This window comes from Schistocerca nitens, chromosome 4 (assembly GCF_023898315.1).
Source record: "Schistocerca nitens isolate TAMUIC-IGC-003100 chromosome 4, iqSchNite1.1, whole genome shotgun sequence".
NCBI lineage: Eukaryota > Metazoa > Arthropoda > Insecta > Orthoptera > Acrididae > Schistocerca > Schistocerca nitens.
Window position 1 is genome coordinate 271,801,687 of NC_064617.1, and position 27,507 is coordinate 271,829,193.

Sequence of the window (27,507 nt, forward strand, 5' to 3'; positions counted from 1 at the left end):
AACCAGGGAACTATTGGTGTAGACAGTCTCGCATTCCGAAAAGGAGGCGAGGAGCGCAAGAAATTGGCGACGGAGGGCCACAGGCGGAACCGAGTCCTTTGGTCCCCGTGCCAAGTCCAGACGGACGGACGGCCGGGACAAACACCAGGGAGGCGTAGGTGCACGGACCCGGAAGGGAGGCGGAGGAGGGAATGAACCCAATTCCGACAGCAGGGACTGAACGCGGACAGCGACGGAAAGCCAAGACCTAGGTCGCCATTCGGGCAGATGGAGGACCATGGCAGGGAAAAGCAGGCGACGATTGGGATGGTCCGGCGAGCAATGCACGTGGACAGCATAGTCGGCGAGCAGTCGATGGTGGCGAATCCGCAGCGGGGGAACCCCGGCCTCCACCAGTAGACTATCCACGGGGCTGGTACGAAAAGCACCAGTTGCAAGCCGGACCCCACAGTGGTGGATGGGGTCTAACAACTTCAACACGGAGGGTGATGCAGACCCATAGGCCAGGCTCCCATAGTCAAGCCTGGACTGCACAAGGGCGCTGTACAATCGCAGCAGCGTGCAGCGATCTGCACCCCAAGAGGTGTGGCTAAGGCAGCGGAGGGCGTTGAGGTGCCGCCAGCATTTTTGCTTCAGCTGAGTAATGTGAGGAACCCAAGTGAGCCGGGCACCAAACACGAGTCCCAAGAAGCGGCAAGTGTCCACCACTTCAAGCAGGTGGCCGTCGAGGTAAAGTTCAGGATGAGGGTGGACCGTCCGACGCCGGCAGAAGTGCATAACTCGAGTCTTGGCTGCAGAGAACTGAAAACCGTGAGTCAGAGCCCATGATGCTGCCTTCCGAACGGCTACCTGCAGCCTGCGTTCGGCGACTCCCGTAGTCGTGGAGCTAAATGAGATGCAGAAGTCGTCGGCATACAAAGAAGGAGACACCGACGACCCCACGGCTGCAGCCAGACCATTAATGGCCACTAGAAATAAGGACACGCTCAACACCGAGCCCTGCGGGACCCCATTTTCCTGTGTATAAGATGAACTAGAGGAGGCACCGACTGGCACCCGGAAAGAGCGGCGCAATAAAAAGGTTTGAAGAAAAGCCGGGAGCCGACCACGAAGACCCCACTCATGCAACGTAGCAAGGATATGATGCCTCCATGTGGTGTCATACACCTTCCGCAGATCGAAAAATACAGCAACGAGATGCTGACGTCGGGCAAAGGCCGTACGGATTGCAGATTCCAGCCGCACCAAATTGTCCGCTGCAGACCGGCCCCGACGGAAGCCACCCTGGGATGGAGCGAGAAGACCGCGTGACTCAAGGACCCAACACATACGCCGCCCCACCATACGTTCGAGCAATTTGCACAAAACGTTGGTGAGGGTAATGGGACGATAGCTGTCCACCGCCAGTGGGTCCGCACCGGGCTTCAAGATGGGGACAATAAGACCCTCTCGCCATTGCGACGGGAACACGCCTTCGCTCCAAATGCGGTTAAATACCGCGAGAAAGTGTCTCTGGCAGTCCCTGGAGAGATGCTTCAGCATCTGCGCGTGGATGCAGTCCGGTCCTGGTGCTGTAACAGGGCAATCGGCGACGGCAGCGAGGAATTCCCTCTCGCTGAAGGGAGCATTGTATGTTTCAGAACGACGCGTGCGGAATGATAACGGCGTCCGCTCGGCACGCTCCTTGAGAGAGCGAAAGGCGGGGGGATAAGTTGCAGTCGCAGAGTTCTGAGAGAAGTGTGCAGCAAGGTGTTCTGCAATGGCGGCAGCGTCCGTGCAGACAGCGCCGTCCAAGGAGATCCCAGCGACACCCACAGGGGTCTGGTGTCCATAAATCCGCCGTATCCGGGACCACACGAGCGAGGGGGAGACACGAGAGCCCAAGGATGAAACATACCGCTCCCAGCACTCCTGCTTACGCCGTGTAATAAGACGACGGGCGAAGGCACGGAGCCTCTTAAAGGCGATGAGGGTCTCGAGAGACAGGTGCCGCCGATGACGCTGGAGGGCCCGCCGACGGTCGCGAATAGCCTCAGCAATCTCCGGCGACCACCAGGGTACAGCCTTCCTCCGAGGGAGTCCAGAAGAGCGGGGGATGGCAGCCTCGGCCGCCGAAATGATGGACGTGGTTAAGTCACGGACCACATCGTCAATGTCACCCTGCGGGGGAGACTCAACGGTTGCCGCGGAAGTGAAACTCGGCCAGTCAGCCCTGTGGAGAGCCCAGCGGGGCAGGCGCCCAGAAGAATGACACTGGGGCAGTGACAAATAGATGGGAAAATGGTCACTACCACACAGGTCAGGATGCACTCTCCAGTGGAGAGATGGGACAAGGCCGGGACTGCAAAGAGAGAGATCGATGGCCGAGAACGAGCCGTGGGCCACACTGAAATGTGTGGGAGCACCGGTGTTCAGGAGGCTAAGGTCGAGCTGAGCCAACAAATGCTCCACGGCACGACCGCGGTCATCGGAGACAGTCCCACCCCATAGAGGGTTGTGGGCATTGAAATCGCCCAGCAACAAGAAAGGTGGCGGCAGTTGTGCTATCAGAGCAGCCAGGACATGCTGTGCGACAGCACCATCCGGTGGAAGGTAAATACTGCAGACGGTAACAGCCTGTGGCGTCCACACCCAAACAGCGACAGCCTCTAAAGCTGTTTGTAGAGGTACAAACTCGCTGTGTAGAGAGTTAAGGACATATATGCAGACGCCACCAGACACCCTTTCATAAGCTGCCCGGTTCTTAATATAACCCCGATAGCCACGGAGGGCGGGGGTTCGCAGTGCTGGAAACCAAGTTTCCTGCAGAGCAATGTAAAGGAAAGGATGAAGGCTGATAAGTTGGCGGAGCTCAGCTAGATGGTGGAAGAAACCGCTGCAGTTCCACTGGAGGATGGTATTAGCCATGGATGGGAAAGGCGTGAGGGACTGGGGAGGCAGATTACGTCTCCGAGGCCCCTGCGCTACTGAGTCACCACCTGGAGAACAGCCAGCCAGTGCGTCCGAGGGACTGGCGAGATCCATGTCCTCAGCGGACGCCAGAATCTCCACCTCATCCTCAGACGCAGAGCTTGTAGGAAGCGGTGGAATGGGTGCCACCGCATTGTCGGTGGCCTTGGGGAGTTTCTTCTTCTTCTGCTTCTCGCGCTGTGCCTTTGGTGGTTCAGGCTGGGAGGGCGTCACTGGGTCAGTCTCAGGGACAGACGACGACCGTGTGTCCCGACGACCAGGGACCGGCGGTTGGTTGAGCCACTTGCGGCTGTCGGCTTTGGAAACGGTCGGAACTTGTGAAGGGAGGTCCCCAAGGAACCCCTTCCTGACGAGAGTAGCCGAAGAAGTCTTACGCTTCTCCGGCTGGGAAGGGGGGACTGATGTCCCCGATGGTTGGGGAGGTGTTGCTCCTGAAGTAGATGGAGCAGGAGCAACAGGAGGTTTAGTGCCCCCGACCATCAAGGGGGCAGGTGTGGGACTTCGACTCTGAGAGCTGACTGGAGCAGACGGAATTGTAGGAGTGACAGTTGCGGCATAAGAAGCTGTCTTTCGCACTGGGTGAAGCCGATCATATTTCCGCTTCGCCTCAGTGTACGTCAGGCGGTCGAGCGTCTTTATTTCCATGATCTTCTGCTCCTTCTGCAGAATCGGACAGTCTGGCGAGCAAGGCGGATGGTGCGCACCACAGTTCACACAGATTGGAGGCGGGGCACAGAGATGATCAGGATGGGATGGTCGACCGCAATCCCGACAGACGAGGTCGGAAGCACAGCGTGAAGACATGTGGCCGAACTTCCAACACTTGAAGCACCGCATCGGGGGAGGGATATACGGCTTGACATCACAACGGTACACCATCACCTTGACCTTCTCAGGTAACGTGTCACCCTCGAAGGCCAAGATGAAGGCACCGGTGGAACCTTGACGATCCCTCGGACCCCGGTGGACGCGCCGGACGAAATGGACACCTCGGCACTCCAAGTTGGCGCGCAGCTCGTCATCTGACTGTAAAAGGAGATCCCTGTGGAAGATAATGCCCTGGACCATGTTCAGACTTTTATGGGGCGTGATAGTGATGGAGACATCCCCCAGCTTAGAACAAGCGAGCAAGGCCCGCGACTGGGCGGAGGATGCCGTTGTTATCAACACCGATCCGGACCGCATCTTGGACAAGCCCTCCACCTCCCCAAACTTGTCCTCTAAATGCTCTACAAAGAACTGAGGCGTCACGGATATAAAAGATTCCCCATCAGCTCTGGTACAGACAAGATATCTGGGCGAATACGTTTCACTTTCATGCAACGCCTTTCGTTCCTCCCATGATGTGACCAGGGATGGGAACGATTTGGGGTCATAAACATTACCCTTAAAATGAGCCCTCGAACGCTTAGAGACTGCTGACGGCTGGCCGCCAGCGATAGATGACGTACCACGCTTCATTGCGGGTCATCCGCCCTGATGCCACCTACTCCGACCAAGGGCCCTCCCCACGGGCGCCACCCAGCCGCAGCAATAGCCATCTGGCAGGACGGCCATTGCCGGGAGTCCTGATGCCCCAAGGAGATGGGCATCTACTCCTTGGCATACGTGGGGAGTTAACGGCGCAGGCATCAGTAGAGCGATCCCTGTGTTGTCAGGGGGCTACAACCAAGAGGGTACATGGCGGCCCCACCACAACGGACTGGCTACCGTGCTGGATCTTAGGTGCAAAACTGACCAGGGTCGTCGTCGCAGATAAAAGAAACACTGCAGAGTGCAGCGTGGTAATCGCCCAAGAGATCGAAAACGAGCGGGACACCATTGCAACGACGAGAAAGCCGGCTAAAGGTCTAATTGCACGACGGATACAGTGCACCATGTAAGGCGCCCTTCCCCAATTGGCTCGCTCTTCGGAATAATTTAGAAAGATGGAGATCAAACCAGAGAGGGGACTATCACATAAGGCCGAAACATTTGAGACTCCTTTTAGTCGCCTCTTACGACAGGCAAGAATACCGCGGGCCTATTCTTACCCCCGAACCCGCAGGGGGTCATGACCGGGGGTTCACACAAAGACCACAGAGCGGCCGCTACGGGCAAGAGTATGCAGAGACTCATGGATAGCCAGCACCAGACGAGAACGAGGAAAACACTGGTCGAGAGCTCGTAAACCGCTCAGGGAATCGCTACAGATAACGAAGGACTCACCTGAGCAGGAGCGGATATGCTCTAGGGCACGAAAGATGGCGACCAGCTCAGCAGTGGAAACGCTGCAGCCATCCGGTTGGTTGGTTGGTTTGGGGGGATGAAAGGGACCAGACTGCTACGGTCATCGGTCCCTTTTTCCAAAGACAAAGAACACCCACAGAGAATAAAATCGAGGAACAGAATAGAACACAGACGAAACAGAACAAGAGAAACTCAAAGACAAGACAAAACGAACTAAAACCACACAGAGTGTGACGGTGGTTGGCCGACCATAGAAATAAAAAAAGGAAAAGTTGGTTGGTTGGTTTGGGCGATCAAAGGGACCAGACTGCTACGGTCATCGGTCCCTTTTTCCAAAGACAAAGAACACCCACAGAGAATAAAAACGAGGAACAGAATAGAACACAGACGATACAAAACAAGAGAAACTGAGACAAAGACAAGACAAAACGAAACGAACTAAAACCACACAGAGTGTGACGGTGGTTGGCCGACCATAGAAATAAAAAAAAGGAAAAGCCAACCACTGAGAAACCCGTTAAAAAATCAGTTTAAAAGCATAGGCCAAAGGCCAGAATCAACACAAAACAATAACAGAAAATAGAAACACTCAGATTAAATGATAAAAGCCCCCTGCCCGAATAAAACGTAAAACTAAGTCAGCCATTGCGGAGTCGTCTGTTAAAAGGGCAGGGAGCGCATCAGGCAGCCGAAATGTCTGCCTGACCACAGCTAAAATGGGGCAGGCCATCAAAATGTGGGCCACCGTCAAAGCCGCCCCACAGCGACATAGAGGAGGGTCTTCCCGGCGCAGTAAGTAACCGTGTGTCAGCCGGGAGTGGCCAATGCGGAGCCGGCAAAGAACTACTGAGTCCCTGCGAGTGGCTCGCAGGGATGACCGCCACACAGCCGTCGTCTCCTTCACAGCACGTAGTTTATTGCGCGTCGTCAGTTCGCGCCATTCATCGGCCCATAGCGCCAAAATTTTGCGGCGGAAGACTGCCCGCAAATCAGTCTCTGGGAGGCCAACATAAAGAGATGACGTCCTCGTGGCCTCTTTCGCCAGACGGTCAACATTCTCATTCCCGGGGATCCCAACATGGCCTGGGGTCCACACGAAGACTGCAGAGCGGCCGCAACGCGCAAGAGTATGCAGGGACTCATGGATAGCCATCACCAGACGGGAACGAGGAAAACACTGGTCGAGAGCTCGTAAACTGCTCAGGGAATCGCTACAGATAACGAAGGACTCACCTGAGCAGGAGCGGATATACTCTAGGGCTCGAAAGATGGCGACCAGCTCCGCAGTGTAAACGCTGCAGCCAGCCGGCAAGGAACGTTGTTCGGAATGGTCCCCTAGAGTGACCGCATAACCGACTCGACCAGCAACCATCGAGCCGTCGGTGTAAACAATGCCAGAGCCCTGATACGTGGCCAGGATGGAATGAAAGCGGCGGCGGAAGGCCTCTGGAGGGACTGAATCCTTCGGGCACTCTGCCAAGTCGAGCCGAAGGCAAGGGCGACGAACGCACCATGGGGGTGTATGCAAAGTAGCCCGGAAAGGAGGCGGAACAGTGAAAACCTGAAGCCCAGAGAGAAGCTCTTGGACGCGGACCGCTATTGTACAACCAGAGCGGGGCCGACGTTCTGGCAGACGGACGACCGATCGTGGGAACAGGAGACGATAGTTAGGATGCCCGGGCGAGCTTAGAACATGGGCAGCATAAGCGGCCAGCAAACGTTGGTGTCGGAACCGCAGTGGAGGTACACCTGCCTCAACTAGTACGCTGTCCACAGGGCTGGTGCGGAAAGCACCAGTGGCAAGGCGTATCCCGCTGTGGAGAATTGGGTCCAACACCCGTAACGCAGATGGGGATGCTGAGCCATAAGCCAGGCACCCATAATCCAGGCGGGACTGGATTAACGCCTGGTAGAGCCGTAACAGGGTAGAGCGGTCGGCGCCCCAGCGGGTGTGGCTCAAACAGCGCAGAGCATTGAGATGCCGCCAACACGCCTGTTTGAGCTGCCGGATATGAGGCAGCCAAGTCAACCGGGCATCGAAAACCACCCCCAAAAACCTGTGGGTCTCCACCACAGCAAGCAGTTCGTCGGCTAGATAAAGCCGCGGCTCAGGATGGACTGTTCGGCGCCGGCAGAAATGCATAACGCGGGTCTTGGCTGCCGAAAACTGAAACCCATGCGCTACAGCCCAAGACTGCGCCTTACGGATAGCGCCCTGTAGCTGACGTTCAACAGCTGCAATGCCAGTAGAGCTGTAGTAAAGGCAGAAGTCGTCAGCATACAGGGAAGCGGAGACAGAAGTTCCCACAGCCGGAGCAAGCCCGTTAATGGCTATTAAAAACAGACAGACACTTAAAACAGAACCCTGTGGCACACCGTTCTCCTGGACGTGGGTGGAACTATACGAGGCCGCGACTTGCACGCGGAAGGTACGACACGACAGAAAATTGCGGATAAAAATCGGCAGAGGACCCCGAAGACCCCATCCATGAAGCGTAGAAATGATGTGATGACGCCATGTCGTATCGTACGCCTTCCGCATGTCGAAAAAGACAGCGACCAGGTGCTGACGGCGGGCAAAGGCAGTACGGATGGCCGACTCCAGGCTCACCAGATTGTCGGTGGCGGAGCGGCCTTTACGGAGCCAGAAGACCCCGAGACTCCAGTACCCAATTCAAGCGCCGGCTCACCATCCGTTCAAGCAACTTGCAAGGAACGTTGGTGAGGCTAATGGGACGGTAGCTGTCCACCTCCAGAGGGTTCTTTCCAGGCTTCAAAACGGGGAGGACAATGCCTTCCCGCCATTGCGACGGAAACTCCCCCTCGACCCAAAGACGGTTGTAAAGATCGAGAAGGCGCCGCTGGCAGTCCACTGAAAGGTGTTTCAGCATCTGACAGTGGATGCCATCTGGCCCAGGAGCGGTATCAGGGCAAGCAGCTAGGGCACTGCGAAATTCCCACTCACTAAATGGAGCATTGTAAGATTCTAGGTGGTTGGTGCGAAACGAAAGGCTCCGACGTTCCATCCGTTCTTTAATGGAGCGGAAGGCCTGTGGGTAATTCGCAGAAGCGGAACTCATAGCAAAATGCTCTGCTAATCGATTTGCAATGACGTCGGAGTCAGTACAAACTGCTCCATTCAGTGAGAGCGCAGGGACGCTGACAGGTGGCCGATAGCCGTAGACGCGTCGAATCTTGTCCCAGACCTGCGATGTAGTGACATGGAGGCCAATGGTGGACACATACCGCTCCCAGCACTCCTTCTTGCTTTGGCGGATAAGGAGGCGGGCCCGCGCACGCAGCCGTTTGAAGGCGATAAGGTGGTCTATGGAGGGATGTCGCTTGTGACGCTGGAGCGCCCGCCGGCGATCTTTAATCGCTTCAGCGATCGCAGGCGACCACCAAGGCACAGCCTTCCGCCGATGGGACCCAGAAGAACGGGGAATGGCAGATTCGGCGGCAGTAACGATGCCGGTGGTGACCGATTGAACCACCGCATCAATGTCATCAGTAGGGAGAGGCTCAAAAGCGGCAGTGGAGGAGAACAAGTCCCAGTCAGCCTTATTCATAGCCCATCTGCTAGGGCGCCCAGAAGAGTGGCGCTGTGGTAGTGACAAAAAGATCGGAAAGTGGTCACTACCACACAGGTCGTCATGTACACTCCATTGGACAGACGGTAAGAGGCTATGGCTACAGAGTGAAAGGTCAATGGCGGAGTACGTGTCATGCGCCACACTGAAGTGTGTGAAGGCACCATCATTTAACAGCGAGAGATCGAGCTGCGACAATAAACGCTCAACGATGGCGCCTCGACCTGTTGCCACTGACCCACCCCACAGAGGGTTATGGGCGTTGAAGTCGCCCAATAGCAAGAAAGGTGGCGGCAATTGGGCGACTAGTGCAGCCAGGACATGCTGCGAGACATCACCATCCGGTGGAATGTAAAGGCTGCAGACGGTAACAGCCTGTGGCGTCCACACGCGTACAGCGACAGCCTCTAAAGGCGTCTGGAGAGGGACAGACTCGCTGTGCAGAGTGTGAAGGACATATATGCAGACGCCACCAGACACCCTTTCATAAGCTGCTCGGTTCTTATAGTAACCCCGATAGCCACGGAGGGCGGGGGTTCGCATTGCTGGAAACCAAGTTTCCTGGAGAGCAATGCAGAAGAAAGGGTGAAGGCTGATAAGTTGGCGGAGCTCAGCTAGATGGTGGAAGAAACCGCTGCAGTTCCACTGGAGGATGGTGTGGTCCATGGCTGGGAAAGGCGTGACGGGACTGGGAAGGCAGATTACGCCGCCGGATCACCTGCTGCCTCCGACTGAGCACCCGCGCTAGTGCCATGCATGGCGTCTGAGGGACCGCCGAGATCGAGGTCCTCAGCGGACGCCAGAATCTCCACCTCATCTTCGGACGCAGAGGGAGAAGGTCGCGGTGGGACAGGTGCCACCGCAATTTCAGGATTCTTGGGAGCCTTTTTCTTTGACTGCTTTGCTCGCTGTGCCTTTGGGGGATCTGGCTGGGAGGGCGTCACTGGGTCAGTCTCAGGGACTGAAGACGACCGCGACGCCCTACAACCAGCGACCGGTGGTTTTTTGGCAGACTGGCGAGTGTCCGCTTTGGCACTGGGCAAAGCCTGGGATGGGAGGGCCCCAAGGGACCCCTTCCGGGCGAGAGGAGCCGAAGAAGGCCCACGCTTCTCCGGCTGTGAAGGGGGAACAGATGTCCCCGGTGGTTGGGGTGGTGTTGCTCCTGAAGTAGATGGAGCAGGAGCAACAGGGAGTGAAGTGCCCCCCACAACCGAGGGGGCCGGTGATGGCCGACAGAGCTGAGGTCGAACTGTTGGGGACGACACTGAAGAAGTTCGAACAGGTGTTGCAGCAGCAGCATAGGTGGACGGCATGGGCACAGGATGTAGCCTTTCAAACTTCCGCCGTGCCTCGGTGTAGGTCAGGCGGTCCAGGGTCTTATATTCCATTATCTTCCTTTCCTTCTGGAAGATCCGACAGTCCGGCGAGCAGGGGGAATGGTGTTCTCCGCAGTTAACACAGATAGGAGGCGGGGCACATGGAGTATCGGGATGAGATGGGCGTCCGCAATCTCGACATGTGAGGCTGGAAGTGCAGCGGGAAGACATATGGCCGAACTTCCAGCACTTGAAGCACCGCATCGGGGGAGGGATATAGGGCTTGACGTCACATCGGTAGACCATCACCTTGACCTTTTCCGGTAACGTATCACCCTCGAAGGCCAAGATGAAGGCACCGGTAGCAACCTGGTTGTCCCTCGGACCCCGATGAACGCGCCGGACGAAATGAACGCCTCGTCGTTCGAGGTTGGCGCGCAGCTCGTCATCAGACTGCAAAAGGAGGTCCCTATGGAAAATAACACCCTGGACCATATTTAAACTCTTATGCGGTGTGATCGTAACAGCAACATCCCCCAACTTGTCACAAGCAAGTAACCGCCATGACTGGGCAGAGGATGCCGTTTGTATCAGGACCGATCCAGAGCGCATTTTTGACAAACCCTCCACCTCCCCAAACTTGTCCTCTAAATGCTCGACGAAGAACTGAGGCTTTGTGGAGAGAAAAGGCTCCCCATCAGCCCTCGTACAAACTAAGAATCGGGGCGAATATTTGCTACTGCCATCCTGAGATTTACGTTCCTCCCACGGCGTGGCCAGAGAGGGGAACGTTTTCGGATTGTACTTTTCAGCATTAAATTGAGCCCGAGAACGCTTAGAGACTGCTGGCGGCTGGCCGCCAGCGAGAGAAGAAGTGCCACGCTTCATTGCGTGTCATCCACCCTGATGCCACCTACTCCGACCAAGGGCCCTCCCCACGGGCGCCACCCAGCCACAGCAAAGGCCACCTGGCAGGATGGCCATTGCCGGGAGTCCCGATGCCCCAAGGAGATGGGCATCTACTCCTTGGCATACGTGGGGAGTGAACGGCGCAGGCATCAGTAGAGCGATCCCTGTGTAGTCAGGGGGCTACAACCAAGAGGGTACATGGCGGCCCCACCACAACGGACTGGCTACCGTGCTGGATGTTAGGTGACAAGTGGTCCATGGTCGCCGTCAGTGCAGAAAATGGCCCTGCACAGTGTTTGGCAGAGAGTGTACGCAGGAGCGTATCCATGCCCAAGCGATGGAAAGCGGGCAGGACTGCAACGCAACGACGAAGAAGATGGCGAAAGTTCGGAACACAACATGGACACAAGGCACCAAATAAGGCGCCCTTCCCCAACTGGCTCGCTCTTCGGAAGAATTTTGAAATATGGAGGTCAAACCCAACAGGGGACCAAAACATAAGGCCGAAACGTGTGAGACTCCTTTTAGTCGCCTCTTACGACAGGCAGGAATACCGCGGGCCTATTCTAACCCCCGAACCCGCAGGGGGGAATCCTGCCTCGGGCATGGGTGTGTGTGATGTCCTTAGGTTAGTTAGGTTTAAGTAGTTCTAAGTTCTAGGGGACTTATGACCTAAGATGTTGAGTCCCATAGTGCTCAGAGCCATTTGAACCATTTTTTTTTTCAACATTTCCCACCTTCAGGACGCCGATCTCGAGGTACTTGTCACACGAACTTGGACTTTTTGTCTTCGCTCTGTCAATAGATACCGTATGAAAGTAGAGTGGTGGACGTCCTTTGCTAAACCAAAGTTGCGTCGGACTTTGATTTCGTACTGTAATACGCAATCAAGGGATGCAAAGAGGACTACCGAATTTTACTATACGATTTTAAGGGAGCTCTACGACAAATCTGGCGTCAATAATATTTACACGGCTCAAATAAAGCAAATCAAGGCTAAGATGCTCAGTATCAAACGTAAACAACTAGAAGGATTAAAAATCAAGTCAAAAGTCGATTCTTTTGTTCAATCTGAGACAACTTCCATGTATCATCTTATTAAGCATCAGACGAAACGTAGACGCTTATTTATAGACGAACTGGCAACTGATAACGGGGAACTTCTCACTCGGCATCGGCAACCTGACATAGTCACGGCAATCCAGAGGTTGTATCACGGTCTGTACTCGGACTACCCAACCAATGATGGCTTGACTGCTTCTGTACTCCAGTTGATGGACAAGTCTGTTACTGAGGATGATAATCGTGACTTTCTGGCTGCGTTTAGTGTCGAGGAGACTTTAGAACTTATTGTTAAGTCGCCAGCTAACAAAGCCCCAGGACTGGACGGCCTTCCCAAGGAGTTTTATCTTCAGTATTGGGATGTAATTGGTGTTACTTTTACAGAAATTTTAAATGAAATCATTGCTGGGGCGCCTGTTCCTGCTGCGGTGACGGAGGGTAAAATTGTCCTTGTTCCCAAACGCAAAGGGTGTAAGCGATTTGATAATCTGCGCCCGCTCACCCTGCTCAATTTTGACTACAAAACTATAGCCAGAGCTGTTAACACCCGAATGTCTCCGCTCATTCACAAAGTTGTCCGGCGGCACCAGGCGTGCGTGCCAGGACGGAATGCCATGTCTGCGATGTCTGAAATTCGGGACCTCATCTCCATTGCCTAAGTCACCAACCTGAATTGTGCGCTGCCTTTTCTAGACTTTCATAAAGCCTTTGATCATGTGAACCACCGATACCTTTTTCACATCATGGACAAAATAGGACTCGAGGAAGGGGTGATAAAAGTCCTTCGCAATTTGATATCTGGTATATCAGCGAGGATACAAGTCAATGGACAGCTGACGCAACCGATATCCATTAAGCGGGGTGTCCCCCAGGGCAGTCCACTCTCTATGTCACTTTTTGTGCTGTCACTGAAACCCTTCCTTCGGTCTCTTTATCACCAGTTGTCAGGAGTGTCAATGTCCGGTCACACATTCATAGTCCGTGCGTACGCTGACGATGTTGCCGTACTGTTACGCAGTGACGACGAGGTGGTCCGTATTAAACGGGCGATCGACCAATATAGTGAAGTGTCTGGAGCACAACTAAGTGACCAGAAATGTAAAGTGCTCGATATCAGGGGTTTCGAGAGCGTAACTATACCGTGGGCGCATGTTGTGGAACCTCACAAACTACTAGGAATCACCTTGAATAGGTGCCCTCTCAAACTGGTGGCCTCCAATTGGAAGTCAGTGACGCATCTGATACAGGGTACCATTGTCGAATGTCGCTGGCGTGCTGTGAACATTATCGAAAAAAATCAGGATTCTCAATACCTACGTCTTCTCCAAGGCGTATTATGTTGCACAGTTCTTTCCCATTCCCAAGCTTCAGGCCAGAAAGATCATGCAGGTTGCCAATCAATACATCTGGAAGGGAAACATATTTAAATTGTCCTCCGATACCCTCGCCAAGTCGAGAACTACTGGTGGGCTTGAGTTAGTTAACATCGCCGGGAAGGCAATGGCCTTGTACATCAAGCGGACCACGACTTTACTGCATGACAGCCAATGCACTGTTACTCAAAAGTTGTTCCTCGCAGTGCGTCCAGCGAGTGTGCGACCACCGATTGACGTCGGAAAAATCCATTACAAATTGAAACACATCAGAGAATTTTTCCTTCATGTTAGTTATGCAGATGTGGGTGTTCTACAGCGACGACCACTGTCAACTCGGGACTTGCAACGGAAGTGGGAAAAGTCGGCGGCCCCCAATACAATAGAACAGAAGTATCCAACTACCGACTGGACAACGGTGTGGGCCAACGTCAGCTTGAAAGTACACTCTTCGGTTGTTGCTTCAACCTGGTACAGGGTGGTAAATAACACAATTGCCACTAATGAAAAGCTACATGCAATTGGGTTAAGTGACACAAATCTCTGTCTCTGTTGTGGGCTCATCGATTCTCTGATCCATCGGTTTACCTGCGGTGGCCATGCACTGAATTGGCGATGGGTCAAGAAGAGGATCGCCGTACTCTCAAGGAGCGCGGAAGACAATCTGCAGCTGGATATCCTACTGCGTCCCGACAAAAAGTTTTACCCTGCCACGAAAAACAATACAGTGATGTGGATCCTGGGGCACTATGTGAACTATATCATTAATGTTCGTGGAGAGGACGATTTTATTAGTTTTCTAACCTACATGGAGCTGGCATACTGGAAGATTCAATGTGTCACAGACAGTAAAAAATTATTCGGCAACATGATGGACATCACTTTTGAAAAACATGGCATAGGATGACCACATTGGACGATGGAAGCAAGTCAAGAAGAAATGTATTCTGTTTTATTTCTATTTTTTTAAGTTATACTTTCTGTTATACCTGGTCAATATATTTCTTTTCATTAGTCTCCCTTTCCTTGTTGCTTATTCATGACAATTTCACACCTCTAATGGAAGAGGAATGTCTTTCGATATGGATCAAAACACGCAAATGACACACGACAAAGAAGAAGTGTTTATTTACAAATGTGCCAGCATCATATACTTCGGAGCAGAGGGTTAACAACTCTAACCGACAAAAAAAAAATAAAAAATAAAAAAAAATAACAGCAAAGATAAGAAACAAAGATTTATAACAAGTGTTTGCTTGAAGGAGTGAATCAGGGATGGGTGGGGGGAGCCATCGCGGGCAGGCCTCGGGTTTCGACCCCTGCCCGCCTTGTCTCCACCTAAATACAAGTTGCACATACATGTTTCAGATGCACTCCGTACGCCATACCGAAGGCTTTGGAGCAACATCTCAATGGGGGTATCGCAGCCCAGGCTCTTGCAGGTCATCGTCCTCCCGCCGTGAGGTCGAACTGTACGAAATCCACTTGCTTGGGGGAAGAATCTTGTACACTGAATTTTATAGAATATGGTGATAGGCAAAAGTTTTCATGTACTGCTGCACGGAGAAACAAAAATTAGAGGAGCTGGGATTTGAACCCAGGACTTCCTGCATGCGAAGCAGACACTCTACCACTGAGTTACACCCCCGCCAGGGCAACTACATCTGGGACGAGTCATTCGTGGATCCTGCTGTCATTATTTCTTAGGTTTGAACGGTACAGTAAGTGTTCGAGGAACCTATTCATTACAAAGCCTAAGCAGTGTCGACTCCGTGGCGCAACGGTAGCGCGTCTGACTCCAGATCAGAAGGTTGCGTGTTCAAATCACGTCGGGGTGACAATGAAATTTTCGTTTACGAAATCCATAGGCGAGAATGTCAATTTAATCAGATACCAAACGATTACAGAGAACGGACGAACAGAACTTGCTTGAAAAAAGCTACTAGTGCAATTTTCGCATTCTGACATTAAAGTGAAGGCGCCGACTCGCACTTTCTCCAGGCACGAAGTGTCTAGTATTTTTTATATTTATATCGTTTAACGCTAATATATAACTGAGAGATAATGATTACGCAATATTTTGCTCGATAAGACGTATTTAGCCAGGCAGAGTATAATATTTTTCCTTAAGTTATGGGAATAGAAAGATCGTGAAAGGGGGTATAGCTCAGCCCAGTCGGGCTTGTGAAGCCGTGCGGCGCGGACGTGCTGTTTACGTCCTAGCCGCGAGAAACAGCTTCGCGGAAGCGGCGAGTGTTGTGCCAGCGGCGCTGCGTCCATCGTACACAGGCAAAGTACACATGGCTCACTCTTTACGAAAGTCGACAGTAAAGTTCACTTTCGAGAACCGCTTTGCCCGACCAAAAGCGCTTGAAGTTGAACGTTTTTTGAGGGAGGTAGTGAAATTAGATCCTAACGTACTATTTGGTATCCATCTTTCGATAGTGGCAAGTGTTGTCCATGTGAAACGTATCAATTACGATTGCTGTGACCGACTGATTCGAACGTCGGGAGGCTCTTATAAGTTCCTTCACTCCGATGGCAATATAGGGACTGTCCTTTTGGAGCCAGCGGGCATTGGAATCAGAACGGTGCATGTCTTTGAATTACCATTTGAGGTGACTGCCCACCAAGTAACTTCGGCCCTGCAACAATATGGGACGGTCCTCGCCCATACAGAGGAGAAGTGGTTGAGCTTTGAGACGTACCCTGTTCTTAATGGTGTACGTCATGTGAGAATCGATCTTCGGAAACATATCCCCTCCTATGTGTACATTTGTGGCTGCCGAGCGATCGTCATGTATGATGGACAACCTCGTACATGCTCTGGTTGTGGAAAAGGAGGTCACGTACGATCGGAGTGTCTACAACGACGAATTGCAGAATTGCCGGTGGGAGAGAACCTCGATCCGCAGCGGTCCCAAGCGTGGCCACTGACGTATGTCGCGGCTGCGCGAGGAGCTGCTGCGCCAATCACCGCTGTTCAAGACCCTCCCGCTGCATCACAGGAGCCGGCCATGCTGCAGGATGCGCCGGTGGTCGACCAATCAGTGCGCCCGGCGTCAGACGCCCCGAGTCCGGATGTCTCCGCGTATGTGGAACCTCCGTGGACGGAACTGATGGACGTGGTCTCTGACGTGACGCCCGAGACAGGAGCGGACTCCGAAACACCTAGTGTGGGACAGTCTCAACCTTCAGACGCGGAGGAAGGACAAACTTCTCGGCACCAACAACAGAAGCGCAAGAAACAACGTATCGCGACCCCAGATGCCGGCGAAGCAGCTCGCCAATATCGAGAAAAAGCCACACGGATTGCACAAACGCAGCGCAGCACTCCGACGACCAGCTCTGCAACAGACCAGGCCCCCACGCAGCGAGAGGCGACCCCCCCCCCCCCCAGGGTCACTGTGGCGTTGACGTCTGTAGTGCGACCCCCATGGATGTGAGTACGACGCGACCCCTTGAACCATGTGATGGTCAGGATCGAACACTTCCGAACTTGCGCCACACCGCCCCGGTGCAAAATGAAGTAAATTGGGCTGATGATGTTGAGTTTGACGCTCAGGATGCAGGAACGACAGACAACCCACAGGCCGTGGACGACGCCCATGGTACCATGGGTAACGCATTACGACCAGGATCAAGTGAGCCTGTCGACGGCTCGGAGACAGAACAGCGAACCTAAAAGCAGACGGTGTCGCGGAGTTGTGCCCAATGAACCCTCAACAGGCGTATCGCATAGCGACCATCAACAGTAACAAAATCAGCAGTGCTCGTAAACTGCAGCTTCTCAGTGACATGTTACGAGCGGCAGACGTCGATATCGCCCTGTTACAGGAGGTCAGGGAGTCGGATCTCCAGTCCTTGCGCACATATACCGCTCATGTCCATCCTGGTACCGCGCACGAACTGGGCACTGCCATCTTGACCAAAGAGGGTATCGAAGTTACGGATGTCGCGTTTCTACCTTCGGCGAGAGGTACAGCGCTTACGCTCGCTGGCGTCCGCATTATCAATGTCTATGCTCCATCCTGTTCGCGGGCAGGTACGATCACGTCGTTTTCGGAGGTGACTTCAACTGCGTGCTGTCACCCCGCGACCAGACGCCGAACTACAACACATGCCCGGAGCTCTCTGCCATTATACGTGACATGGCCTTGCTGGACACATGGACCTGCCTCCATGGAGACGCGCCGGGGTTCACGTACTTTACGGCTACGTCAGCGAGCCGCCTGGACCGCATATATACGTCGCGCGAGCTTCGTCTCAGTCTTCAGCAGTCGGAACTCTGGCCGACGATCTTTTCAGATCATTTGGCATATATCTGCACCATCACTCTGGCGCGCCAGGCAACCTATCGCAGCAGAGGATTGTGGAAATTGAATGTAGCTGTTCTGAAGGATCGTGATTGCCGTGTACAAGTCACCGACACCTGGACGAAATGCTTACGTCGCACACACGCATATCAGTCGGTGCTCCTCTGGTGGATACATTGCGCCAAACCGGCCTTGAGGAGAACACTAATGAACTACGCCCGCGATAGGATGCAATGGTACAACCACACAGTGGAATTTTACTTTAGTGTCCTCCGTGATCTGTACAACCGTCCCGCACAACTACCGGTTAGTCTTGTAGAAATCAACCGCGTCAAAGCCAAACTGTTGCTTCTCATGCGCCACAAGATGGATGGCACCGTCATTCGAGCATGACAGGGATATGAGGTCGCGCACGAAGGACCCTCATTGCAACACGTGGTAGGGGAAAAGCGGCAGTATACACAGAAACTCGTCACGGCACTTCGGACGGTGGACGGCCAGCGGTTAACCACTCAGGCAGAGATCAAAAAAGGGTTCGTGGATTACTATGCCAGTCTGTACTCGCAGAAGACTCCAGATCGAGAGGCACTCAATGACATACTCACGGCACTGCCGCGCCGACTAGATCGCGCCACTGTTGATGCACTGCAGGAAGATGTGACTGAAGAGGAAGTGGCGACGGCCTTGGCAAAGGGTCGCAAGAATAAATCCCCTGGGCCCGATGGACTGCCTATAAAATTCTACAGAGAATTTCAAAGTATCCTAACGCCGATGTTGAGACAGTTGCACCAGGAGCTACTCAATCCTGAAGTGGCAGTCCCTCGCGAATTTACGCAAGGCCTAATAATTCCAGTCCCGAAGACATCGTCCGGATACTCTGTGTATCAATTCCGGCCGATAACACTTCTTAACAGTGATTACAAACTCTTTGCACGACTTCTGGCCCTTCGCTTACGACCGGCCCTTACACAGTTAACGGGAAAAGACCAGACTGGAGTCGGTGACAATCGCGCTATTCATATGGCGTTATGTGACTACCGTGAACTGATAGCCATCGCAGATGCGTGTAGAATGCAAGGTGCCATGCTTGCAGTCGACTTAGAAAAAGCCTTTGATGCACTCGGCCATGACTTTCTCCGCGAAACAATGACGGCGATGTGTGTTCCCCAACGGCTCATTACGTCTGTCTTGCGGCTTCTTTATGGATCAGAGTCAATGGTCTTAGTCAACGGACTTTTAGCAGGACCCATACAGATACACTGTTCTGTCAGACAGGGGTGTCCCCTCTCCATGAGCTTGTTTGCCCTCGCGATTGAGCCGCTGTTGGTTCAACTACACACAACGCTACGGCGCGTCACTGTGCGAGATGATAAATTTGTGTACCGGGCTTACGCGGATGATGTAGTCATCTTAGTACGTTCGCACGCAGAGGTTGACATGGCGATAACTCTGATTGAGAGCTATGGCAAAGCGGCTGGTGCACAGTTCAACAGGCGGAAATCGGGAATTATGCACATTGGCCGCAGGTTACCCGCGCAACCAGAAACCCGCATTAAGGTGCTTACAGAGATGAAATGTTTGGGAGTAACGTACACTAAGAATGTGCGCCGCACGATCGCTCTCAACTACAAACGCCTCTTGCACAATATCCGCGCCAGTATCCGCCTACATTCCTTACGGTCCCTCGATGCGCTGCAAAAGGTCAAATTCGTTAACGCCTACCTGGTGTCGAAGATTATATATATAGCGAGAATATTTCCCATGCCGCGGGCGACAGCGGACAGACTCCAGGCAGTCTTCGGCCATTACGTGAACCACGGCCATCCCTTTAAAGTAAGTGTGGTGTCACCGCCAGACACCACACTTGCTAGGTGGTAGCCTTTAAATCGGCCGCGGTCCATTAGTATACGTCGGACCCGCGTGTAGCCACTGTCAGTGATTGCAGACTGAGCGCCACCACACGGCAGGTCTAGAGAGACTTCCTGCCACTCGCCCCAGTTGTACAGCCGACTTTGCTAGGAAAGGTTCACTGACAAATACGCTCTCATTTGCCGAGACGATAGTTAGCATAGCCTTCAGCTACGTCAATTGCTACGACCTAGCAAGGCGCCATTACCAGTGTATATTGAAATGGAGATTATATCTGTACAAGAGCGATGTTCACCAATTGTGGATTAAAGTTAAGTATTATACCAGTTACCTCCTGTTTTGCTAGTCTTATTTCTCTGACCTGTACCAGACCACACGCCAGTCTGCATGTAATTAAACGCGTGCATTTCGGCCTCCTCTAGCAACACGGTGTTGGCTCTTCTGCCAACACTTCATATGGCGACGAAGATTTAACGGTCGTATTGCTCTAATTTACATGTGTCATGGCTTCGCCACAATCTCCAGATGTACTGTCCGAATTTTATCGCTTGCAGAATCAGCAGACGCAGGCGTTATTGGATGCCCTTGGACAGCTCGTCCAGGGTCAACGTGCGATGCAAAACGATGCGGCCGCCGCCGCTCCACCGCTACCGCAGCCACAACACGCAGTTGCACCACCTTTACGTCCTTTTGCTGCGGCACTGGAAAGCTGGACGGAGTGGTCACGCCAATTTGGATTCCATCTCGCCGCCTACAGAATTCAAGGTAACGAGCGGCAGCCTTTTTTGTTAGCATCCGTCGGGGTGCACACGTACCGTGTGATAGTGAAATTGTTTCCCAGACGCGACGTCGCAACTCTGTCCTACGACGAAATTTTGTCTGCATTAGATGCATATTTCAAAGAATCAGTTAATGTAGTTGCAATAAGGTATACTTTCTTTCGTACCAAACGTACGGCCGGTCAAACTAATAGAGAGTGGGTTGCCACTTGTAAGGCCTTACTAGGGATTGTGCTTTTGAGTGTGAATGTGGATTTCCTTATTCAGATACTATGGTACGTGATGCAATTGCACAGAACATTTCTGATGTTCGTGTCAGGGAACAGATTTTGAAACTAGTAAATCCCTCCCTTCCACAAGTGATGGACATATTAGATCGGCAAGACACACTTGACTTTGCTCAGGAATCATTTGAAACTTCGCCAGCTGTGTGTCACATTAACCGGCCCGCCGGGCGCGCTGCACGGAACAGTAAACAGCCCTCGCGCCCATCTGCGCAGCTACGTTTGCCGCGCCAGCAAGCAAATGCAGTGCTAAAATCATGCCCGCGGTGTGCTACTAGACATTCGCATGAGAATTGCCTGTCCCGCCAAGCTATTTGCTTTTTCTGTAATAAAGAAGGACATGTTCAAAGTGTTTGCCAGAAAAAGCTGAGATCGGACTCTAACAACCGTTCCAGGCCCTTTGCTTCGCGCCGGAATCGGAATCGAACCAAGAATACTCAGGCTCATGAACCTTCGCCCATGGAAATTCATGTAGTTAATTCCACTCCGCCCAGTGCCACTTTCTCTAACAGTGACTGTGTTCGTCCCACAAAACGTGTGCGTCGACGTCGACGGAAATCACGTCAAGTAGCAAGTGATTCTGTACCAGTGTCAGTTCACGTTGCACAAGACAGTCGCTCTTGTCGTCAGCAGGACAATAAACTTTTTGTAGACTTGGACATTAATGGCAACGTGATTCCATTCCAGCTCGATACCGGAGCTGCAGTTTCATTGATCAATAAATACATGTACAAACAACTGGGCACACCTCCGTTGCGTGCCGCAACTGTTAAGCTAACTACATATTCGGGTCAGAATATCCCTGTGTTAGGACAATGCAGCCTTCTTGCAACATACAAGAGACAAACAAACCGTGTGTCATTTTACGTACTTCGTTCTTCTTCTGCAGCAAACTTGTTTGGTTTAGATTTATTTCAGTTGTTTAACTTGTCTATAGTAAATCAGGTACTATCAGTGAACCAGACTGTGCCTTCAGCCAGTGTTTCTCGTCTATGTGAAGAATTTGCAGACATTTTTGCACCGGACCTTGGTTGCACTAAGAACTATACAGCACATTTGGAACTGAAAGTCAACGCGCAACCGAAATTTTTCAGAGCGCGCAATGTTCCCCACATATTGCGTGATTAGGTCGCAAGAACATTACACGATTTGGAATCGCAAGGTGTAATTGAACGTGTGCAGGCTTCTCTCTGGGCCTCACCCTTACTCATTTTGCCAAAACCTTCCGGAAAATTGAGACTTTGTGTGGACTTCAAGGCAACGGTGAATCCACAACTAGTGATTGCAACTTTTCCTTTACCCCGCCCAGAGGATCTTTCTGACAAACTGTGCCCGGGTAAATATTTTTCGAAGGTGGACCTAGCAGATGCGTACTTGCAAATACCAGTGGACGACGAATCCCAGCGCGTCTTGGTGGTTAACACGCATCTTGGTTTGTACCGATTCAAAAGACTGCCATTCGGGTGTGCATCCGCCCCTGCATTGTTTCAGCAATATCTGCAAACAGTTTGTGCGTCGGTCCCTACTGCAGCAAACTATCTGGACGATGTGGTGATCTCCGGAAAGACAGAAGAAGAACATTTAGCCAATCTCAGAACATTATTTCAGGTCTTGCGACAAAATGGTCTTCACTTGCGGAAGGACAAATGTGTGTTTTTTGCTCGTGACTTACCCTTTCTGGGACATGTAATCAATGCCCAAGGCATCCATCCCAGTCCAGATCACCTCCGTGCCATACAAGACTTGCCTTCGCCGCAGAATTTGACGCAGCTACAGAGTGTGCTGGGAAAAATTAATTATTATAACAAATTTGTGCCGCACGCCTCTTCCATTTCAGCTCCGCTTCATCGCTTACGCCGTAAAGGTGTTCCGTTCTTCTGGACGACGGAATGCGAACGCGCCTTCGCCAGTTGAAATCGGCGTTGCTTTCAAATACTTGCCTTACGCCATTCGATCCCCAGAAACCCCTTTTGTTGATGGTAGATGCATCGGATTTCGGGATCGGTGCTGTGCTTGCGCACAAAGATGGATCGCATGATCGCCCTATTGCCTTTGCGTCAAAATTTCTCTCGTCTGCGCAAAGAAATTATTCACAGATCGAGAAAGAAGCTTTGGCTCTCGTATTTGGTGTTAACAAAGTTTCATGATTTCTTGTATGGTCGTCACTTTACCATCATCACAGACCACAAACCTTTGACGTCACTTTTTCATCCGAACAAGCCTGTACCTCCACGTACAGCGCAGAAATTCATTCGCTGGTCTATTTTCCTCTCGCAGTACCGCTACGATATCTTGTATCGGTCCACTGCTAAGCACGGAAACGCCAATGCGTTGGCCCGTTTGCCTGTTGCTGAGGATAGAGCATTCGATTCTTCCGAACTTGCTTGCATGTTCATTGATTCGGAAAACGATGATGTGGTCGAATCGTTTCCGATTGATTTTCGTCGTGTAGCTACCGCCACAGCTGCTGACCCTGTCCTTGCTACCGTTTTGCGTTTTGTTGCTACGCAATGGCCCTTGTCAAAGTCACGGATCGAGGATCCGTTGGTTCGCCGATTTTTTGCACACAAGGAGAGACTTTTTGTACGACGTGGTGTTTTGCTGTTGCGTTCTGATAATGATCAGTCCAGGGTCGTGGTCCCACGTTCGTTACAGTCCTCTGTCTTACGGCTTCTCCACCAAGGACACTGGGGTATAGTGAGAACGAAACAACTTGCTCGTCAGCACTGTACTTGGTTCGGAATCGATGCTGCGATTACGAATATGTGCCCTTTCTTGCATGGCGTGTGCCGAACAACAATCCGCACCACCGCAGAAATTCTTTGCATGGCCGAAAGCCACTTCCCCTTGGCAACGCTTTCACATCGACTTTGCTGGTCCCTTCTGGCATGCTCGATGGTTGGTTGTGGTCGATTCATTCAGTAATTTTCCATTTGTTGTACGGATGTCTTCCACGACATCATCTGCCACCATCCAAGCGTTATCCGCTATCTTTTGCATTGAAGGTCTTCCACAGACTATTGTTTCCGACAATGGCCCACAATTCATGTCCGCAGAATTTCAGTCATTCCGCAAGGCCAATGGTATTCAACATCTGACATCCGCGCCGTTTTCGCCGCAGTCAAACGGTGCCGCTGAACGATTGGTCCGGACTTTCAAGTCACAGATGTTGAAGTTGAAAGAGTCGCATTCTTGGGAGGACGCGTTATTGCTCTTTTTGTCCTCGTATCGCTCTCAGCCCCGAGATGGTCGCTCGCCGGCTGAGTTGCTCCACGGTCATCCTCATCGAACCTTGATGTGTTTGCTGCATCCGCCGCACCAGGTTCCTGTGAAGCGGCAGCCACCTGCTTTTGCTCCAGGCGACGTTGTATACTATCGCAACTATCGCGGTTCACGGCGTTGGCTCGCAGGGCGCATTCTTCGCTGCCTCGGCCGCTATGTATCTGGTTTTGGGGACCTCTGGTGAGGTGCGTCGGCATCTCAATCAGCTGCGCCTCTGTCGTCGCACGGGTTCTGCCGCTCCTCGTCTGCTTTCAGCGACGGTGCCGTCAGGTCAGCGCCCTGGGGACCCATCTACTGGCTCGCCTCATCCCCAGGTGTTACCGACGCTGCCTTCCATTTTGCCCCATGGCGCCGTGCCGCCGCCTGTTCTCCCGCCGGCGACGCCCGCAGTGGACGGTTCGCTGCAGCCGCCAGGCGCCTCTCTGGGTCACGCGCCGCCGATCACTTCCCGTGACCAGCTATCCTCCGACATGGAACTCTTGCCCGCTCCGGACCAGATGGCGTCTTCGCCCGTCGGGTACCCCGACGCGATGAAGGTCGACCCTTCGGCCCCTCCTGTCTCTCTACGGGCGCATACACCGCATGTTGGCGTGCACCCTGGACTAGGTTTTCAGGCGTTTCCTAGCTCCCCTCGGACCGAATGGCCAGGTGCGGGTGGCACAGCCTCGCCTGTTGTTAGGCTCCCCACCTCGTCGCATACGTCAACATGGGGTCCTTCCCACAGCGGGCGGAAGCCTTATAACACAACCGTACGCCGATTTGAGGGGGAGGAATGTGGTGTCACCGCCAGACACCACACTTGCTAGGTGGTAGCCTTTAAATCGGCCGCGGTCCATTTGTATACGTCGGACCCGCGTGTCGCCACTGTCAGTGATTGCAGACTGAGCGCTACCACACGGCAGGTCTAGAGAGACTTCCTGGCACTCGCCCCAGTTGTACAGCCGACTTTGCTAGGAAAGGTTCACTGACAAATACGCTCTCATTTGCCGAGACGATAGTTAGCATAGCCTTCAGCTACGTCATTTGCTACGACCTAGCAAGGCGCCATTACCAGTGTATATTGAAATGGAGATTATATCTGTACAAGAGCGATGTTCACCAATTGTGGATTAAAGTTAAGTATTATACCAGTTACCTCCTGTTTTGCTAGTCTTATTTCTCTGACCTGTTCCAGACCACACGCCAGTCTGCATGTAATTAAACGCGTGCATTTCGGCCTCCTCTAGCAACACGGTGTTGGCTCTTCTGCCAACACTTCAGTAAGTAACGCGACGCTCACTCTCCCGGTGACAGCTGGCGGGCTCGGACTCATCAATGTATACGGCAAGGCCTTGGCTTTGTTTGTGCGCCTGACGCTATGGCATTGGAAACGCGACCATAGCCGTCTGATCTCCTTCCTCCTGACGGAAGTCGTGCCACCCAACCTGGACCCACCGATCGATATTCACCACATCCCTACAGCCTTGTGCCACTGCCGTACTTTTCTGCTAGACTACAGTTACCTGCGGAGGATGCTGCGGACGACCTGCCCGCAGTCCGCAGTGTGTACGGCACCCTCATGTTGAGACAGCGACGGAATGTGGTCGAAAGCAAATATCCTCGGTTTGACTTGACTGCGGTCTGGTGCAATATCCACCCCCCCCCCCCCCCCTAACTTACCGACGGCGGCGCGGACCACATGGTACTATTACGTGAATCGTAAATACCCAACGCAGTCACGTCTGAACCAGATTCATCTCGCGGCATCGCCGCTGTGCCCGACGTGCCAATTGCACGATACGGATCTCCACCGGCTCGTTTGCGGGGCTGCAAAGGAAGTGTGGCAACTGCTTTGTCGCCTATTGGCCTTCATCCAACGCACGGCACCGCACGCCATTTCAATGATGTCCCTACTCTGCCCCGATGATAACCCGTACCCGCGAACGAAGAGACACGCAGAACATTGGTTAATGGGGGCAACTGTGTACTACCTATCAAGCACATCGGAGCATGACGTTGGCGATTACAGATCATTCCTGGAGAACCAACACTTGCTACTGAAGCGAACACAGACCTACCGAAAACATTATGCCAATTTTCTGATGAAGGTGTTTGAAGACTTTCTGGTGAACCGTTGACGATGGGCATGAGCAGTTAGTCTAAATATCGCTGTATGGAGATGGTGATATATATACACGTAACATTTGTGTAAAGCAACAAACAGAATCCATACGTGAATAAAAAAAAAAAAAGACCTCTCCGAATTTTGCAATGAGAAGACGGCCTAGAGACCGGAAAGTCTTCCTCCCTACTGTCCCCAACAGACATGCGTTCCGGAAGGGAACCGTATGATTTTGGCCCAGGAGGGACCGCTTTATTTTGATGTTATTACGTAAAAAAAAAGAAGTCGTAGAGCATTCGACTGCAGATCGAGAGGTCCCCGGTGCAGTCCCGGGTGCCCCCTTCATTTTTCAGTATCTCGAAAAAACAAATGACGGTTGTCGTGGTGAGTTGCAAATACATGTTTCAGATGCACTCCGCACGCCATACCGAAGGCCTTGGAGCAACATTTCAATGGGGGGATCGCAGCCCAGGCTCTTGCAGGTCATCGTCCTCTCGCCATGCGGTCGAACTGTACGAAATCCACTTGCTTGGGGGAAGAATCTTGTACACTGAATTTTATAGAATATGGTGATAGGCAAAAGTTTTCATGTACTGCTGCACGGAGAAACAAAAATTGGAGGAGCTGGGATTTGAACCCAGGACTTTCTGCATGCGAAGCAGACACTCTACCACTGAGTTATACCCCCGCCAGAACAACTACATCTGGGACGAGTCTCTCGTGGATCCTACTGTCATTATTTCTTAGGTTTGAACGGTACAGTAAGTGTTGGAGGAACCTATTCATGACAAGATCTAAGCAGCGTCGACTCCGTGGCGCAACGGTTGCGCGTCTGACTCCAGATCAGAAGGTTGCGTGTTCAAATCACATCGCGGTCACAATAAAATTTTCGTTTACGAAAGCCATATGCGAGTATGTCCGTTTAATGAGATACCAAACGATTACAGAGAACGGACGAACAGAACTTGCTTGAAAAAAGCTACTAATGCAATTTTCACCACTTTCTCCTGGCGCGAAGTGTCTAGTATTTTTGATATTTATATCGTTTAATGCTAATATGTAACTGAGAGATAATGATTACACAATATTTTGCTCGATAAGACGTATTTAGCCATGCAGAGTATAATATTTTTCCTTAAGTTATGGGAATAAAAAGATCGTGAAAGGGGGTATAGCTCAGTCATTCCCTCGCGGGCAGCCGTGCGGTGCGGACGTACGGAGCGGCTGGTCGTGTTTACTTCGTCGCTGGCTGCGGCGGTCGCTGTGCATGGTGAGTGCGCGCTTACAGCGTTAACACTAACCTCAGTAATGATTACTCGAACGCAATCATGAATCAGCCAGAACGGAAAGACACCCTTAAATTGACATTCGACCCGAAATTTGCTAGACCAAAATCCTTTGAGGTAGAATTATTTGTTCGAGATGTT

General features: G+C 52.4%; 3 non-coding genes across 3 annotated transcripts; 1 reads left to right on the forward strand and 2 right to left on the reverse strand.

Annotated features, from left to right (window-relative positions):
• Nucleotides 1–15,025: 15,025 nt before the first annotated feature.
• Trnaa-cgc (transfer RNA alanine (anticodon CGC)) lies at nucleotides 15,026–15,097 on the reverse strand. The gene has a single exon. It is a non-coding gene; the product is annotated as a tRNA-Ala (tRNA).
• Nucleotides 15,098–15,215: 118 nt separating this feature from the next.
• Nucleotides 15,216–15,289, forward strand: Trnaw-cca (transfer RNA tryptophan (anticodon CCA)). The gene has a single exon. It is a non-coding gene; the product is annotated as a tRNA-Trp (tRNA).
• An 11,407-nt stretch (nucleotides 15,290–26,696) lies between these two features.
• On the reverse strand, nucleotides 26,697–26,768 carry Trnaa-cgc (transfer RNA alanine (anticodon CGC)). The gene has a single exon. It is a non-coding gene; the product is annotated as a tRNA-Ala (tRNA).
• Nucleotides 26,769–27,507: the final 739 nt, after the last annotated feature.